The 18,320-nt window shown below is 44.1% G+C and overlaps 1 protein-coding gene across 1 annotated transcript in view; it reads left to right on the top strand.

Moving 5' to 3' along the window:
- The first annotated feature begins 264 nt into the window (after nt 1-264).
- SLC19A1 (solute carrier family 19 member 1) overlaps nt 265-18,320 on the top strand; it is a 289,005-nt gene continuing 270,949 nt past the window's right edge. Inside the window, exon 1 of the mRNA XM_030209344.1 lies at nt 265-376. The gene's annotated coding sequence lies outside the window, so the exon portion shown is untranslated. The remainder of the gene's footprint in view (nt 377-18,320) is intronic.

Raw genomic sequence — 18,320 nt, 5'->3', positions numbered from 1 at the left:
TACTTACGACTCCGCCTACTGGCTTCAACCCATATAATGGGCTGGAAATGCTCGCCGCCTTCTGGTCTCAATCTACCCTCCTTGATGGTGAGCCTTTTTGCATCAGCCCGGGTACAGAGCAAGTGCTGCTGCGCTGAATTATTAAGGAAAGAGGAGGTTTACCCTTCTTGGGTGGTACTTCCATCCCCGTGGAATTCCTGCAAATGCAGTACTCTCCTGTCAGGTGTCAGAGTGTCTCGTACATTAAAGCTCCTTGGTCCCGTTTCTCTTCCATGTAACTTCCTGTTTCCGGTAAGGCGGCGGGAGAGATAGAAGTTGTGATAGGGGATGGAGCACTGAGAAGGAAAGCTGCGGGATTGTTGGTGGGCAACTTCAGGTATGAGTTTAGTGGGGGACAGAGGGAGAGATGGCAGACCACGGTTCCCGAATACGTGCGAGGAGGGGTGCTCGGCGTGTGAGAGCAGTCGAAAGCGTGTGACTTGGTATCTTTGCAAGCTGTCAACAAGCATAAGTACTAGGTGCTTATGTGCTCAAAACCCTGACTAATGCTGCTGTTTTTTTTAAACACATTCGTTTGTATAATGGCTTTTCCGGCTGAAGGAGCAAGTTTTGAGACTTTAGTACAACCCCCTCCCCAGCCCCACCCATTCCACCTCCTGGCTCGGCTCCCTGCCACCTTAACTTTCAGGGCTATTCAAAAGATACCTTATTTACCCGTAAGGATGAATAGGGTGGTGGACTTTGGTCCTGGGGGAACTGAGTTTGATTCCCGGCACAGGCAGCTCCTTGTGACTCTGGGCAAGGTCACTTAACCCTCCATTGCCCCATGTAAGCCGCATTGAGCCTGCCATGAGTGGGAAAGCGCGGGGTACAAATGTAACAAAAAAACAAACAAACAAAAACTGCAGATGACTATTTCCCCTATGATTCCTCATCTTCTCATAACTCATCTTTTAACTTGACTTCCCTATCAGTCACTTTCTTTGCTTTTGTAATATTACACCAGGTCCTATAGCACCAATAGAGTTACAATTAGGGCAACTAGAACAAACAAGACTTCTGTAGAGCCCTACTCAGTAACTGTAAGTTTGGCAAGAATCACCCGCAGTCATACATGCAGAACTCGCTGACACATAAGACACCGAAAGTTAGAAATTAAATAGTCAAAACCTGAATTGGAAACATCAATGGAAGCCAGACTGCAAGTGCAGTACTGGTAATGAGAAACAAATGCTTTCCTTCTGTATATTACAAAATGAAAAATTTGAAAGATGCACATTTCCCAAAGCTGACACTTCCAGTTCCCAAAATTTAGAATTGTTTTTTTCTCCCCCCCCTTCTGTTTTTGGCATTTTATTTTTCTAATTGGTTTGGTTTCAGTCTCTTTTGTACTTTCCTTGTGAATCTTTTCCTAAATTTTTTCAGTGTTTCCTTTCTAAGTCTTTTCTGTTTTTCTTTCCTTCCATTGTTCCCTGTCTCTCTTTCCTTTCCAAGCTTATTCTCCCCTTTGTCTTTCATTTAGTCCCAAGGCCCAGATTTTCATCCTCTGTACTTTCCTCCCAAGCATTCATCAACCTTTTTCTGACTCTTTCTCTTTGACATCTAGACCATTTCTTTCTGCCTTTCCTGCACCGGATGGTATTCATCCTAGAGTACTGATAGAACTGAAAAATGAGCTTGCGGAGCTACTGTTAGTGATATGCAATTTATCCTTAAATCGAGTGTGATACTGGAAGATTGGAGGGTGGCCAATGTAACGCCGATTTTTAAAAAAGGTTCCAGGGGAGATCTGGGAAATTATAGACCGATGAGTCTGACGTCGGTGCAGGGCAAAATGGTAGAGGCTATTATTAAAAACAAAATTACAGAGCACATCCAAGGCCATGGATTACATAGTAACATAGTAGTAGATGATGGCAGAAAAAGACCTGCACGGTCCACCCAGTCTGCCCCAAAAGATAAACTCACATGTCCTTTTTTGTGTATACCTTACCTTGATTTGTACCTGTCTTTTTCAGGGCACAGACCATATAAGTCTGCCCAGCACTATCCCACCTCCCAAACCACCCGCTCCGCCACCCACCACCGGCTCTGGCACAGACTGTATAAGTCTGCCCAGCACTATCCCCATCTCCAACCACCAGCCCTGCCTCCCACCTCGGCTAAGCTTCTGGGGATCCCTTCCTTCTGAGGAGGTTTCCTTCATGTTTATCCCACGCATGTTTGAATTCCGTTACCATTTTCCTCTCCACCACCTCCCGCGGGAGGGCATTCCAAGCATCCACCACTCTCTCCGTGAAAAAATACCTTCCTGACATTTTTCTTGAGTCTGCCCCCTTCAATCTATTTCATTTCTCTCGTTCTACCGCCTTCCCTTCTCCGGAAAAGGTTCGTTTGCAGATTAATACCTTTCAAATATTTGCACGTCTGTATATATCACCATGTTTCTCCTTTCCTCCAGGGTATAATGTTCAGGTCAGCAAGTCTCTCCTCATACGTCTTGTAAAGCAAATCCCATACCATTCTCGTAGCTTTTCTTTTGCACCCTTCCATTTTTTTGTCACATCTTTCTCAGTACGGCCTCCAAAACTGACACAATACTCCAGGTGGGGCCTCACCAACGTCTTATACAGGGGTATTAAAACCTCTTTTCTTCTGCTGGTCACACCTCTCTCTATACAGCCATAGCAACCTTCTAGCTAAAGCCACCGCCTTGTCACACTGTTTTGTCTGCTTCAAGGTCCTCGGATACTAACACCCCAAGATCCCTCTCCCTGGTCCGTACCAATCAGACTCTCACCGCCTAACACATATGTCTCCCGTGGATTTCTACTCCTAAGTGCATCACTTTGCATTTCTTCTCATTGAATTTTAATTGCCAATGTTAGACCAAGTCAGCACGGCTGTTGTGTGGGGAAATCTTGCCTGACCAATTTACTTCAATTCTTGAAGGAGTAAACAACATGTGGACAAAGGGGAACCGGTTGATATTGTGTATCTGGATTTCAAAAGGTGTTTGACAAGGTACCTCAGAAAGGCTACAGAGGAAATTGGAGGGTCATGGGATAGGAGGAAATGTCCTATTGTGGATTAAAAACTGGTTGAAGGATAGGAAATAAAGAGTGGGGTTAAATGGGCAGTATTCACAATGGACGAAGGGTAGTTAGTGGGTTTCCTCAGGGGTCTGTGCTAGGGACGCTGCTTTTTAATATATTTATAAATGATTTAGAGATGGGAGTAACTAGTGAGGTAATTAAATTTGCTGATGACACAAAGTTATTCAAAGTCGTTAACTCACAAGAGGATTGTGAAAAATTACAGAAGGTCCTTACGAGACTGGGTGGCTAAATGGCAGATGACGTTTAATGTGAGCAATGTGCAAGGTGATGCATGTGGAAAAAAGAACCCGAATTATAGCTACATCATGCAAGGTTCCACGTTAGGAGTTACGGACCAAGAAGGATCTGGGTTGTCGTCGTCGATAATACACTGAAACCTTCTGCTCAGTGTGCTGCTGCGGCTAGGAAAGCAAATAGAATGTTGGGTATTATTAGGAAAGGTATGGAAAAACAGGTGTGAGGATGTTATAAAGCCGTTGTATCGCTCCATGGTGTGACCACACCTTGAGTATTGTGTTCAATTCTGGTCGCCATATCTCAAGAAAGATATAGAATTGGAAAAGGTGCAGCGAAGGGTGACTAAAATTATAGCAAGGATGGGTGACTTCCCTATGAAGAAAGACTAAGGAGGCTAGGGCTTTTCAGCTTGGAGAAGAGAAGGCTGAGGTGGAGGCATGATAGAGGTATAAAAATAATGAGTGGAGTGGAACAGGTGGATGTGAAGCGCTGTTCACGCTTTCCAAAAATATTAGGACTAGGGGGCATGCAATGGAAACTACAGTGTAGTAAATTTAAAACAAATCGGAGAAAATATTTCTTCACCCAACGCATAATTAAACTCTGGAATTCGTTGCTGGAGAACCTGGTGAAGGCGGTTAGCTTAGCAGAGTTTTAAAAGGGGTTAGACGGTTTCCTAAAGGACAAGTCCATAAACCACTACCTAAATGGACTTGGGAAAATCCACAATTCCAGGAATAAAATGTATAGAATGTTTGTACGTTTGGGAAGCTTGCCAGGTGCCCTTGGCACTGGATTGGCCGCTGTCGTGGAGAGGATGCTGGGCTCGATGGACCCTTGGTCTTTCCCAGTGTGCATTACTTATGTACTTATTCTCCTTCACGTAGAACTGTGAAAATGCTGAGCTCCCCTCTTCACAAACGCTGTTTTTGATTAACACAGATGGGACTGATTGCGTCATTTTAGAGCATTTAGAGTATATTGGAAATGAATGATTATTGCCAGTTTTGCTGTTGGGTATTGGGGGTTTTAGGTATATTGTTCTCCTGAGGAAGAGAATTTTGAAATGCGGCCAGCATTGAGGAGCATGGAGAGAGGAAACCGGTGATTTGTTATTGTTTAGCTGCTTCCAATATGGCCCTCTTGGAGGCAGTGGCATCAAGCAAACGTTTAAAAAATCTAAATCGTTAAAATCCGTAACGATTTTTAAAAAACGAAGAATGCACCAAAACAACAAGTCACACATGCTCGGATCGGTATGAAAAGTACAATGTATCAAAGAATCATAATACACGTCGGTAATCGGCCCCTAAATCATGCGCAGAGCAGCCAAGCGTTATGTTAGCTGCTCTGCGCATTGCCACAAACAGTCAAAACACAAGCACATGGCTCCAAACTCAAACAAAAATAAAAAAGGGTCGGGAGGGGGCAAAGGCGCTCGTTCAGGAGCGTCCTGTATGGCCGTCCTTGCCCCCCCCGCACGGAGGTCGCCGTTCCCCCCCCCCGCGCTTCCCCTGCATTATAATTAAAAAGCAAAACATACCGTTAGCAGCCCAGGCCCCCCTCCCTTCCTCACTACTCTGTCTCCCCTCAGCTCCGCCTCCCGACATCCTCCGCCCTGTGCCCCGCCCCCTCTTGGTGGTCGTTGCCCGCCATTCCCCCCTCCACCGGGCCTCCCTCCTCTTACCGGGCCCGTGCAGCGCCTCCTCTGTCCGAAGGCGCTGAACGGGCAAGAAGAAAAGCTGATGCCTGTCTTTGCACAGCTTCGGTCGCGCGTCTCTCTCCTCCTGGGCCTGCCCCCGTCTGAGTCAGTAACCTGCGTAGGTTACTGACGTCAGACGGGGGCAGCCCAGGAGGAGAGAGACGCGCGTGTGTGTGTATGTGTGCGTGCATGCCTCGGGAACGTAGACACAGCGGCTTTGGCTTGTTTTGGTTTGGGGCATTTGCACAAACTCTGAGAAGTCGCTTGACGAGCGAGTCCCCTTTTCATTCCCCATGTTTTTCTTTTTTTTTCTTGCCAGCCTGGGCCTTCCATCCCTTGGGCTGCAGCTGCTAACGAGGGGGAGCTAGCTGCTATCATTTTCTGTTGAAATGGCACTTTCTTTTCCACTGAGATGAATGGGTCGCGCCACACGCAGTGGGTTTTTTTTTTTTTTTGGATAGTACTATTGTGCAGGAAGCCGAAGCAGCGGTGGGAGATCCGGACTGTGTGATTTCTCTTCCATGGGGACATTTGAAAGCTTATTTAAGAAATATTTTTTGAACTCCTTGGGGCTGGTAGAGGCTTCTGTTTATGGATTGTGCTTCCGTTTCCTTTTGAACCAATCACAGCGCTTTTAGCTCTGCTACTGCGCTGGGATTAGCTCCAGTTTGTTTTTTCACTTTCCGATTTTTCCTGGCACAGAGCTGTCCTAACGAGAGGTACCGACCTCTTGTTAGATTTCCTGCCTTTTTCCTGTGTAAGGCAATCGGAAAAGATTAGTGCATCTGGGTTCAATGGGGTTTGTACACAAATTGCTCATCTGCCAATTGAAGTCATTTGTGGCTTTGAAATGGACATGCTCTAAATTGATTGGCAAGTCAGGTCCCATCTGTGTTAATCAACAATAGCTTTTGTGAAGAGGGAGCTCAGCATTTTCACAGTTGTGTGTGAAGGAGAATGGTAATACTCCTGTGAAACAGTGATCTGTTTTAAAGTATTTTCACAGTTCACATGGACATTGGCAGTTGGAAAGCAGATCGAAGTTTGATGTTGGAGCAGATTTAAAGAACTGGTATAGCTTTAAGGATCACTAAAATATTGGGATATTAAGCTCTTCAGAGAGTTGTGCTTTTGTACTATATTGCTGGGTGCAGTTATGAAAAAAAGTTGTGTGATGGGATGTATTTATGCTGTATATAAATATTGTATATATGCAAGATATTATTACTGATATGAGCTGATTCTGTAGCAGTAACACATTATGCAAGAAAGGGTTTTGTAATAAATCGGATATGAAGGAGAAAGTAGTTTTCTGGAGCCACACTTTTAGTACTTGATTAAATTTTAACTGCCAGACTCTCGACCATTCTTCTAACGTCGGAGATCCCTTCTCATCATTTCTACTCCCTCCAGGGTATCCACTCTATTGGCTATTTTCGTGTCATGCGCAAAAAGGCACCCTTTCCTTCAAACCCTTCAGCAATAAAAACCTTTAGATGTCGGAAAGCTAGTTGGTAATGTTTCAGTGCCGAAAAAGGGATATGATTTTTCTAATCTGATCAGGTGTAAGGATTCCCCAATGCAGGAGATAAAAAAATAAAGAGCAGAATGTGGGTTGATTCCCATCTGACCTCTGGATGGTCGTGCAGGTTGATTCCCATCTGGTTTGGATGGGTGGGACGGTCTATCAAAAAAATACACAAGACTTGGGGACACTCTATGAGGTTACTTAGTATACTTTTAAAGAAACAGCAGAAAATATTTTTTCCCTGAGCATATAATATCGAGCTTTGGAACTCCTTGCTAGGAGACATGTTATAATGCTACCATCATTATGGGTCAAATAAGCAGTTAATGTAGCTGTGTTTAAAACAGGTTGGACCAAATTCATGGACGTGGAGTCCATAAACCATTATTATGGTAGACCGGGGAAACCCCTGCTATCCCTACGTTAGCTCGAATCTTGCTACTTTTTTGGATTTTGCCAGGCCCTTGAGACATAGGTGACCACAGCCAGCAGTTTATACATTCATAAAAGGGAAAAGAGAAAGGGAATGGGACTTGATTGATAATACGTCTTTCTGTGTTTGCAATCAAAGCAGTTTACATCATTATATCTATGCACTATTTGTAACTGGGGCAGTGGCGGTTAAGTAACTTGCCCCAGAGTCACAAGGAGCTGCAGTGGGAATCTAGCTCAGTTCCCCAGGCTCAAGGTCCATTGCACTAACCAGTGACCACTAGGCCACTCCTCCACTTCAGATTCCAGTACATGAATAACTCCATTGAATACTGACCCTCTGTGAATATATCTGTTTCAGGAATGGAAATTCAGTTTGTGTCTGTGTGACTACTTAAATGCTTTTGAATATTAACCCACTGTTTTAGCAGTATGATGCACTGTATCTGTTACAGCTAGTGAAAATTAAAGGACCAATATTCATCAGGGTGTATCTGGGGTAAGAGCAGTTACTACACTAAAAGTCCTACTCACCAGGGCCAGCCATTGATTTTCAGTAGTAGTATCTGGATAACGATGATTAAAATCTTGACTGATGCTCGGGCACTATCCGGATAATGCCAGGGCGAGCTGGGACTAGAGTAGAAGTTAATCCGAGTTCTGCAGATACTCAGCACTGGTACCCAGATAGGTTATCTGGATAATGTTCTGGGTACCAGTTGCTGAATATCGGTAGTTCCTAGATAGCTTCTAGTGTCCACTGTATACCCAATATTTAGCATAAGTATCTTGGTACTGCCTGGTGTTAAGTATTCAGATCTAAGTTTAAACACTGTGACCACTCACCATGGAGTTTAAATATCGGGGGTTGGGGGGGGGATAAGCTCCTTCCTTAGACAACATTTGTTTTGTAAAAATGTATTTAGCAGACTAACTTGAACCACTTAAGTTTTCAGTGGACTGACTCCTTTTGTACTGCCTGATTACACTTGGAACACAAAAGTTATCACTAATCTGCTTACGGAGCTTATATGTTCCATTAAAACAGGAAAGGATAAGCAGAATTGACCAGACTTCAGTCCTTTGCTTTTTTTTTTTTTTGGCTTGGGGTGCAAATTCCTCAAAATAGCCCTGAATATCTTCAAGCGCAAATACTGGAACATATAATTAACAGTAAGAAATAGTTAGTTACCTCCTTGTCTAAGTCCATGTTGTGCTGGCTTTGGTAAACCATTAACAGATTTGATTTTCTTGCATAGCTTGGGTAAATGTTATCAAGTGTCTCACAGGCCATATGACGTGGTATTCCTTCATGGCAGTGCATTAGTTCTTCTCCAGAATGTCTCTCAATTAGTACTGTAAAACAGTACTGATTTTTAAGCTCCTATTCCTTACAGTTGTATAGTTTTAAATATAAAAGCATGCTGCAAATTGGAGAATTCTTTAAATTTGGAGCTCTAAAACCTAGGACGTGCCTCAGTGTGTCTGATGAATTTGGAATAGTATAGTTGAGATCCCATTCAAGATTGCCTCTCTTCCCTTCCTTAGCAGAATGGCTTGCCCTTACCCTCCGCCACATCTCTTCTCTGCTGTGTCAGTCTGTACCCCAGTTTCCTCCTCCTTCACCTATAATTGAGCTGCTGACTTCATCCCTCTTTATTAGGTCTGTGTTAAAAAATAATAAAAATAAAAAATGGAAGAAAAGGTGATACGTTTATTACATTTTCTGCCTAGCTTTTAGAGGCCAAAATTTCCTTCGTCAAGTCAGGACAGTAAGAGCAAAAGATAATAGTATCAAGAACATATAATGTGTGTCAAGAATATATAAATGAATCATAAAGGTATTCCAGTGACAGTTTGATTGGAAAGGTGAGGTTAGGAAGGGAGAACAGACTGTAGCAGTAGAATTTTATGGTTTATAATGTGACTAGCCGTTAAGCCTGTTTAAAAGGGTGAGATTTTGGTGTTTTGCAAAGTAATAATCTGACCTCCCATCCATGGCAGCAACCTCCTCTCTCCCTGCTTTCCCCTCCCCTGAGCCATGTCCAGCAGCCTGCTGTATCCCCTGGCTCCCCCCCGTCCACCAACCTCCTCTCTCCCCTGCCCTCCCCCCATACCAGCAACCCTCCTCTTTCCCTTGGCCTCCCCCCCCCCCGTCCACAACCCCTGCTCTCTCCATGCCCTCCCCCCCATGTCCAGGAACCCTCGTCTCTCCCCTGCCCTCCCCCCATATCCAGCAAACCCTCCTCTTTCCCTTGGCCTCCCCCGCCCTGCTCTCTCACCATGTTCAGCTACCCTCGCCACTGCGCCCTCCCTCACCTCCGTGCCCCCTGCCACTGACTGAGAGTGCCTCTCACCTCCATGTGAAAGCGCTGCAGGCAGCAGCAGATCGCTCTGCTGCTGCCTGCCGTTTCCACATGGGAGGTGAGAGGCGCTGTCATGTCAGTGCAGAGGCCTCGATATGGAGGGGGCGGGGAGCGGGCGACGGGGATGGGGGGGGTGGAGGTTGGTGCGCCAGTGATGTTGCTTCGTCTCCAGGGCAGGCGGCCAGCGTCCGTTTCCCCTCTCTGTTCCGCCCTCTGACGTCATCACGTCTTGACGCGAGGGCGGGACAGAGAGGGAAGTCTCTACTGCGCATTTGCAGGTGAGTCGGTCACGTTGCCATTTATATGTTTGATAGTGAATAAGATGATACGTTTTTATGACATAACTTAATACATTTCTTGATTAGCTTTTCGAAGGTTGCCCTTCTTCGTCAGATCGGAAATAAGCAAATGTGCTAGCTGACAGTGTATATAAGTGCAAACACATTCAAGCATTACTATGACAGTCTGACCAGGGTTGGAGGATGGGCGTGGGTAGGAGGTATGCATGGGGACATCAAGCATATCATTGATATTCTAACAGGATGGGTGTGGATAGGTGAGGGGTGGGGTGATCAACAGAGACATACAGCTTTATGGTTTATAATGGCTAGGAACCCCAGGATCTTGTTAAGTCCTTTCTGTGTGGCGTGTTTAAAATATCAATCATTCTGACTTCAAAGGTCTTATGTTCTTGTATGGTTAAAGTTACCTTTCAGGATTTCACTGTGAAGGTCACTGGTACCGTGTCCTGGTCCTGTAAAATGTTGACCAACAGGTGTGGGAACCCTACTGGCACCAGTTATTGTTCATGTGATGTCTATGTAATTGAATATTGTCTTAAGCATCTGGCCTGTTTCATCTTATTTTCTCTTCCATGTTTTATTTTGTTTGATTTCTATTGATAACCTTAAGAGTGGACTAACACGGCTACCACACTCCTCTACTTATGTTTGATAGGAACTCCAGAGATGACGCCTTGGTTTGTTTTTTGGCATCTGATCTACTCTGTTTGAAAGGATTATTGTCTCTTAACACCTGGCCTTCTTTCCAACATTCAGGGCTGGTGTTAGGATGGGGCCCAGGGCAGAAATTGAGGAACCCCCCCCTCTTCTTTCCACCTGCCATTTCTACCTTGCATAAAACAACTTTAAATGACTTCTTCTTTGTCATCTATACAGACCAGTTCAAACTAATGGGTTGTGTCCATCCACTATTAGAAGGAGACGGAGAAAAAGTTGTAAGTGACTTGTCCCTTAAGGGTATCGTGCAAACCTGGAATATTCAGTATTTTCTCTGTCTCCTAACGGACGGTGGACGGATCATGTAGCTCCTCTTAATGCTGGCTGCTCCTTTTCCCGGCTTGTTTGGCTGACAGTTGAACAAGAGGTGTGCTGGTGCCCGGATTTGGGTTCTTTTAAGATGACACCCATTGGTGCTGGGTTCCAGCTAGGGTGACACCTGGTGATACTGGGTCCCTCTCCTCCCCTTCCACACTTTTGACTTCTGAGGCCTGGGGTGGGGGGAGGGTTGAGAGTGTGGCATGTGGCAGACTATCTGCCATTGTTCAATGGTGTCATGCAGAGCAAATATGTGTTCCTTCCTTCCTTCTGGCTGTCAGGTAAGCTGGGTTTTTATTTTGTGGATGAGCATCCTTTGTTCCTGTGTTTCCTTTATTTAAAAAACAAAACAGCCAACAGTGGTTTCTTTTTTCTGTCGGTTACCCTATTTCTGTTTGTTTCGTTGGGCAGCTTGGGGCTATGCAGTGTGCTTGGTGTTGTCATGGCAATGGTTTGGTTTTGGTGGGCTGTTCCAGCGCATCATTCTGGGGCCCATGAGTGTTTCTTCCCTGCTTCCTTCACGCTTCGACCATCTGAATTTTCTTGCAGCGCATAGGTCCCTGCTGGGCTTTGTTGGCCCATCTGCTAGCGCTGTTTCCGCCTTGGGACAAATGAATGTTTTTCTGTGCCTCCCAGTCTGCGGTGTTTTCTCGGGTTTGTTGTTAAGGCTTCTCTCTACTTCTCCTCCTGGCACCTTCCTTTTTCTGCTGGTGGCGGCGTTTGGCTTCGAAGCTCAAGTTTGGAGGTTGGGAGCCTTCACTGGCACTTGAGTGCAGGCACCGGCTGGATGATGGATGCAGTTTTGGATGGGAGCAGGTGGTTTTATGGCTGCGGGGTTCCTTTTCAGTGGTTGTTCTGCCTGTAGGAGAGTACATACAGCAGTGTTCTAGTGGCTTATCCTCGCCTTGGCAGTGGTGTTTTGGCCCTGAGGGGAGAGTGCATGTTACCTTTTTTCCCCTCCCCCCCCTCTACTAAATTCCAGTCCTTGTGGGCTCGTTGTACCAGTGTCTAGGTTACATGGGCATGGCTCAGTTCTCCTCTGTACCACTCCACATAGAAACATGATAGCAGATACGGGCCAAATGGCCCATCCAGTCTGCCCTTCCACAGTAACCACTAACTCCTCCTTTTCCTAAAGGATCCCACATGTCCCACGCTTTCTTAAATTCCGACACAGTCTTTGTCTCCACGACCTCCATTTGGTCATCTCCTTAGACTTATTCTCTCTCTCGTTCTGTGCCACCTGACTGCCTGCTCCGTGGGTCTCATGGTTCAGCATGAGCAGCGAGTCACTTCCCTTTATTCAAGGGTGTCTCTGGAGGTCAAGGTTAGATGACTGCCAGGCATCTCACCTCGCACCATACATCCTCGAGGAGAGGAGGTATGGTAGGCTGTTGGTCATGCTGGTGTTCCTGGTTATCTGGCACCTTGTATACCAGTGCCTTCCATGGCTTGATGTGGCTGTCATTTTTCTCTGGCAGTTGGGAGTACCGTTGCTTGGCTAATCAAATTACTGAACATTCCAGGCTGCACAATACTCTTAAGGGATGAATCACTTGAAACGTTTTCTCTGTTCTTCTTCTGGTGGATGGACACAAACCATTAGGCTGGACTGGTCTGGTATGATTAAAGGAAAGAAAATTATCAGGTAAGAACATAATTTTTCCTTCACATGCAAAACAGAGACAGACCCTCACCAAATACAGAAAAAGGATCACAAATTAGAAATAGAAATATGAAGACAAAAATTGAACAGGGAACCCCAAAAAATTAAACTCTGCAAATACTGCCACACTGGAGAAATAAAAGCAGAAATGCATTTCCTTTTGTACTGAACATAATAATACAAAGACATCTGCGATGCATGTGTTCCAAACCTAACATATTCCACTTAAATTCTTGGGCTCCTTTTACAAAGCAGTGCTACTGATTAGTGGTGCACTGAATGCGAAGAAGCCAGTTCAGTTGTCATAAGCTTCTTTGCATTCAGTGCATATTAATTGGTAGCGCTGCTTTGTACAAGTAACCTTTTTTTTCTACCTTTGTCAGAAAGCTAACATTAGTTGGAGCAGGAAATCTTTCAGCAATTCATCCTCCTGTAGTAGAACATGTAGGTTTTTTTTATTTTATTTTTTTTACTTTTCTCACTTTTTCTAATTCTGGATTGTATGTCACTATGAGGGGAACTTTCTCTGAGGTTTTATTCCTGCGGGAGGGTGGGTACTTTAAGTGAAGAAGTAATCTTCTAGAGATGAGTTTGGGTTGAAGCCTTTTGTTTTGAAAGGGTCAGTCAAAATTGTGAGAGATTTGCCTTTGTCTCTCTGGTCGGAACATATACAGTTGTATTTTGTTGCTTGGCTGTGTAGTATGGATATTTTAATATTTAGGGGGGTTGAAGCTGGAATTGTGGAGAGTTACCATCTGTCCATTCCTGTATATAGATATTTGTATAAGGTTTCACTAGAGGCAGGTCTTGTCGGACAAATCTGATTAATTTCTTTGACTGGATGACCAGAGAGTTGGATCGAGGGAGAGCGATAGATGTGGTATATTTAGATTTTAGCAAAGCCTGATACAGTTCCACATAGACAACTGATAAACTGAGTGCCTTCGGTATGCGCTCTGAAATGACTGACTGGATTAGGAACTGGTTGGGTGGAAGGCGACACAGGGTAATGGCAAATGGAGCTCATTCTGAGGATAAGTGGTTGCCACAGGGTGTGGTTCTTGGGCCAGTTCTTTTTAACATTTTTGTAAGCGATATTCCTGAAGAGCTATCTGAAAGGTTTGCCTCTTGCGGATTATACCAAAATCTGCAATGGGGTAGACATCCCTGTTGGTGTGGATAACATGAGGTAGGACTTGGCAAAACTAAAGGAATGATTTGAAATTTGGCAGCTTAGATTTAATGATAAAAAATGAAAGGTCATGCATTTGGGCTACCAATACCCAGGGAATGGTACACTTTAGGGGGTGAAGAACTTTTGTGCAAGAAAGAAGAGCAGGATTTGGGTATGATCGTATGTGATCTTAAAGTGGCCAAATAGGTAGACAAGGTGACAGTGAAACTAGAAGGATGTTTGGGCGCATAGGAAAAGGAACGGCCATTAGGAAAAAGGCGATGGTGGCGCCCTTATATAAGACTCTAGTGAGACCTTATTTAGAATGTTGTATACGATTCTGGAGACCACACCTTCATAAAGATATAAACAGATGGGGGCCGGTCTAGATGGCATCTATTAAAATAGTTGGTGGTCTTTGTCATAAAGCGTATGGGGACAGACTTAAAAATCTCAGTATGTATACTTTGGAAGAAAGGCAGGAGAGAGGAGATACGGTAGACATTTAAATACCTATGCAGCATAAATGCAAAGGAGGCGAGTCTCAATTGAAAGGAAACTCTGGAATGAGGGGGCATAGGATGAAGGTGAAAGGGAATAGACTGAGGAAATACTTCTTCATGGAAAGGGTGGTGAATTCATGGAATGGCCGCCTGGTGGAAGTGGTGCAGACAAAAACAGTATCTTGAGTTCAAGAGAGCTTGCGACAAGTACATAGGATCTCTAAAGGAGTGATAGGGAGAGGTAGATGGTATGGATAGGCAGATGAAATAGGACATATCTGCCTACATTTTTTTTAATGATTGAGAGGGTAAATCCCAAGATACTAAACTTTCTTCAACGTATTCTTCCTCAGGACAGGCACAGAACTCCTAGAAAGGTGAAAAACCTGGCATGTCCTCAGAAAGGGAGGGGCTGCACACCTGCTATTCCTTCCTAGAAGAGAAGGTGTCAGCCCACAGGGAAGGGCTGGGATTTAGATCAAGCCCAGTTCCCCTGGCTCACTAAGCAGTATACCATGGAACCAAAGGGAGGCTGAGAAGGGGTGGGGCCATCCCTTAGTCTCAAGGAAGACTCCCAAAGAAGAAAGCTGGCCAGAACCGATGGAGGAAGGAAAACAGAGGGGAGAAGAGATTTATTTTATTTTATTTTTGTTACATTTGTACCCTGCGCTTTTCCCACTCATGGCAGGCTCAATGCGGCTTACATGAGGCAATGGAGGGTTAAGTGACTTGCCCAGAGTCACAAGGAGCTGCCTGTGCTGAAGTGGGAATCGAACTCAGTTCCTCAGTTCCCCAGGACCAGAGTCCACCACCTTAACCACTAGGCCACTCCTCAGCAGAACAAGCTGGAACTCCAGGTTAGCAGTGCACAGGAATTATGCCTGTTTGAGGCTTGTGCAGATTTTGTCAGAGCTGACAGGGATAGAGCTCACGAAGACAAAATTTGTCCCCATGTCATTCTCTACAGTGAAGAGCCTTTATCGTCCCCTAAAGCTATAGTTTGGGTTAATGGTATTTATTTGGCTCCCTTTGCTCTCTTGAGGGACTTGACAGGGTTGTCTCCTTTCCCTGATTTTGTTCGTTCTCACATTAGATCCTTTTGATTTGGGAAATTCAGATTAATCTGGATATTACGGGAGTATCAATAGGGACCGATCATTTCAAAATAGTGGCTTTTGCAGATGATCTTTTGGTCCATTTGGCACATCCCAAGGATTTATTACATGCTCTTATAAAAAGTTTTCAGAAGTATGGCGAATTCTCAGGGTTTAAATTAAATCTTGATAAGTCTGAGGTATTGATATCTGATGATAAGCTGCAAAATTATTGGCAAGGAGATTTCCCATTATGATGAGCATAAAGATTGTTTACATATCTTAGCTATATAAGGTAAATGTTACCTGCTTGCTTTGTAGTACCACCCAACAACTGCACATTTGGCACAATCTTCCACTTTTTTAATGGGAAGAACTACATTCGTTCCCTAGTTGGCTGTATCTAATGCGCACACTTCCGATATGGATTCTGCAAAAAGATTGTTGCTTTTGAGAAGAGAGCTGGGGAAGTTTTTGCTTGATTTTTTTTTTTTTTTTTGATTGGCAATTGGAGACTAGGAGGCCTTGGTTTGCCAGATTTTAGGTTATATAACTGGGTTTGTCTCTTGCACCATATTGGGGATTGACTGTGGGATGCAGAAATGTACAGAAACAAATGTCCCCTGAACATTAGGGAAAGTTTTTTTTTTTTTTTCACCGAAGATTTTAACTTCTTACTGCAAGCTTCACGATAAAAGATACCAATAAAAGAAATTTATTTATTTGTTGCATTTGTATCCCACATTTTCCCACCTATTTGCAGGCTCAGTGTGGCTTACAATTTTCCGTCATGACTGTCATTTCAGAATACATAAACAATTGGTAATATATAGAACATGAATTCTAAAAGAACAGTCAGGTAAAAAAGGGGAAAATATACAATTGGTATCACATATTGAACATGGATTGCATATTAAAATTAAACAATACGATATAGGGAGCACATAATCCAATTACAGTTCCAATTATAAGTCATTATGGTATGTCTTATTAAAGAGATGTGTTTTCAGTGCCTTACGGAAGTAATGAGGTTACAAATTATTTTCAGGTCCAATGGTAGAGCATTCCACATTTGTGAACTCAAGTATGAATATCTTTCAAGTTGTGTTTTTATTCACCAAATTCTATATTTTTCTGCTCCATCACATATGAAGAATCTCCATCAACCCTTAAGAACAGTTGCATCCAGATTAATTCACAAAATGTTGGTTGCAAAGCCAATGTTATAGCATTATTTATTGTACTTTATAATATGTATCATTCATTTAATTGTTTGTTATGTAAGCCACATTGAACCTGAGTCACTCTCAGGATAATGTGGGGTAAAATGTCATAAATAAATATACAAGAGTCTCTGCATACTACAGGAAACTGACTTAGTCATTAGTGGAGCTCATGATCTGGTGCAGGGGGTAATGGTGCGAGGGCTGCTTGATAACAGTGATCATAATATGATAGGTTTTGATATTGGCTGCGAAGTAAGTGAACTCAGGAAATCAAATACACTAGCGTTTAACTTTAGAAAGGAGATTATGATAAATGAGAAGAATGGTGAAAAAAAGACTGAAGGGAGCAGCTGAAAGGGTAAAAACTTGAATCAGGCGTGGATGCTGTTCAAAAACACCATCCTAGAAGTACAGGACAAATATATTCCGCGTATTAGAAAAAGAGGAAAAAAGACCAAACGCCAGCCGGCGTGGCTAAACGGTAAGGTAAAGGAAGCTATTCGAGCCAAAAAACAATCCTTCAGAAAATGGAGAAGGGAACAGACTGAAGACAATAAGATAAAACATAAGGAATGTCAAACCGAATGCAAAAAGGAGATAAGGAGGGCTAAGAAGGACTTTGAAAAAAAGTTAGCGTTTGAAGCAAAAACACATAGCAAAAATTTTTTTAGGTATATTAAAGCAGGAAGCCGGCTCAAGAATCGGTAGGGGCCGCTGGATGACTATGATGTTAAAGGGGCGATCAGGGAAGACAAAGCCGTAGCGGAGAATTGAATGAATTCTTTGCTTTGGTCTTCACCGTAGGAGGATTTGGGAGCAAGGGTGCCAGATGGGAAATTTTCCAGCCCAAAATCAGCCCTAAACCCACCCAAAAAACGCCCAAAGTCAAAACCCCGCCTCCCACGTCACCAACCCCGCCTTCCCACGTCATTAACCCCGCCCCCTGACGTCACCCCTGACTTCGTTAACCCCGCCCTGAAGTCAACCCACCCCTGAAAAGCTTCTATTGGACCACATCGGACCAATATAAGCCCCGGGAAAGCTTCTATTGGACCAAATGGACCATAGAAGCCCCGGAAAAAAGCGCACAGCGGCCACAGGAAAAAAGCCCAAACCCGCACCCTTGCAGCTGCCGAAAATTTTCCGCAGCTGCTAGCAGAAAACCCGCCCAGTGTTGCGGGAAGACCGCAACCCTGGCGACAATGTTTGGGAGGGATACCGGTGCCGGAAAAGGTATTTGAAGCGGACGACTCAGAAAGACTAAATGATTCACTGTAAACTTGGAGGATGTAATGGGGCAGTTCTGCAACTGAAAGTAGTAAATCACCGGGACCAGATGGTATTCATCCCAGAGTATTAATAGAGCTGAAAAATGAACTTGTGGAGCTACTGTTAGTAATATTCAATTTATCCGTAAAAACAGGTGTGGTACGGAAGACTGGAGGGTGGCCAGTGTAACGCCAATTTTTTAAAAAAGGGTTCCAGAGGCAATCTGGGAAATTATAGACCGATGAGTCTGACGTCGGTGCCGGGAAAAATGGTGGAGGCTGCTATTAAGAATAAAATTACAGAGCACATACAAAAGCATGGGCTACTGAGACAAAGTCAGCACGGTTTTAGTGAAGGGAAGTCTTGCCTCACAAATCTACTGCATTTTTTGAGGGGGTGAACAAACATGTGGACAAAGGGGAGCCGGTGGATATTGTATATCTAGATTTTCAGAAGGCATTTGACAAAGTGCCGCATGAAAGCCTCCAAAGGAAACTGGAGAGTCATGGGATCGGAGGCAGTGTATTATGGATTAAGAGCTGGTTAAAGGATGGGAAGCAGAGAGTAGGATTAAATGGCCATTATTCTCGATGGTGAAGGGTAGTTAGTGGGGTCCCTCAGGGGTCTGTGCTGGGACCGCTGCTTTTTAACATATTTATAAATGACC

The sequence above is a fragment of the Microcaecilia unicolor genome, chromosome 7, assembly GCF_901765095.1.
Source record: "Microcaecilia unicolor chromosome 7, aMicUni1.1, whole genome shotgun sequence".
NCBI classification, from domain to species: Eukaryota; Metazoa; Chordata; class Amphibia; order Gymnophiona; family Siphonopidae; genus Microcaecilia; species Microcaecilia unicolor.
The sequence above is the reverse complement of the archived record's forward strand: the minus strand, read 5'-3'. Positions and strand labels throughout refer to the sequence as shown.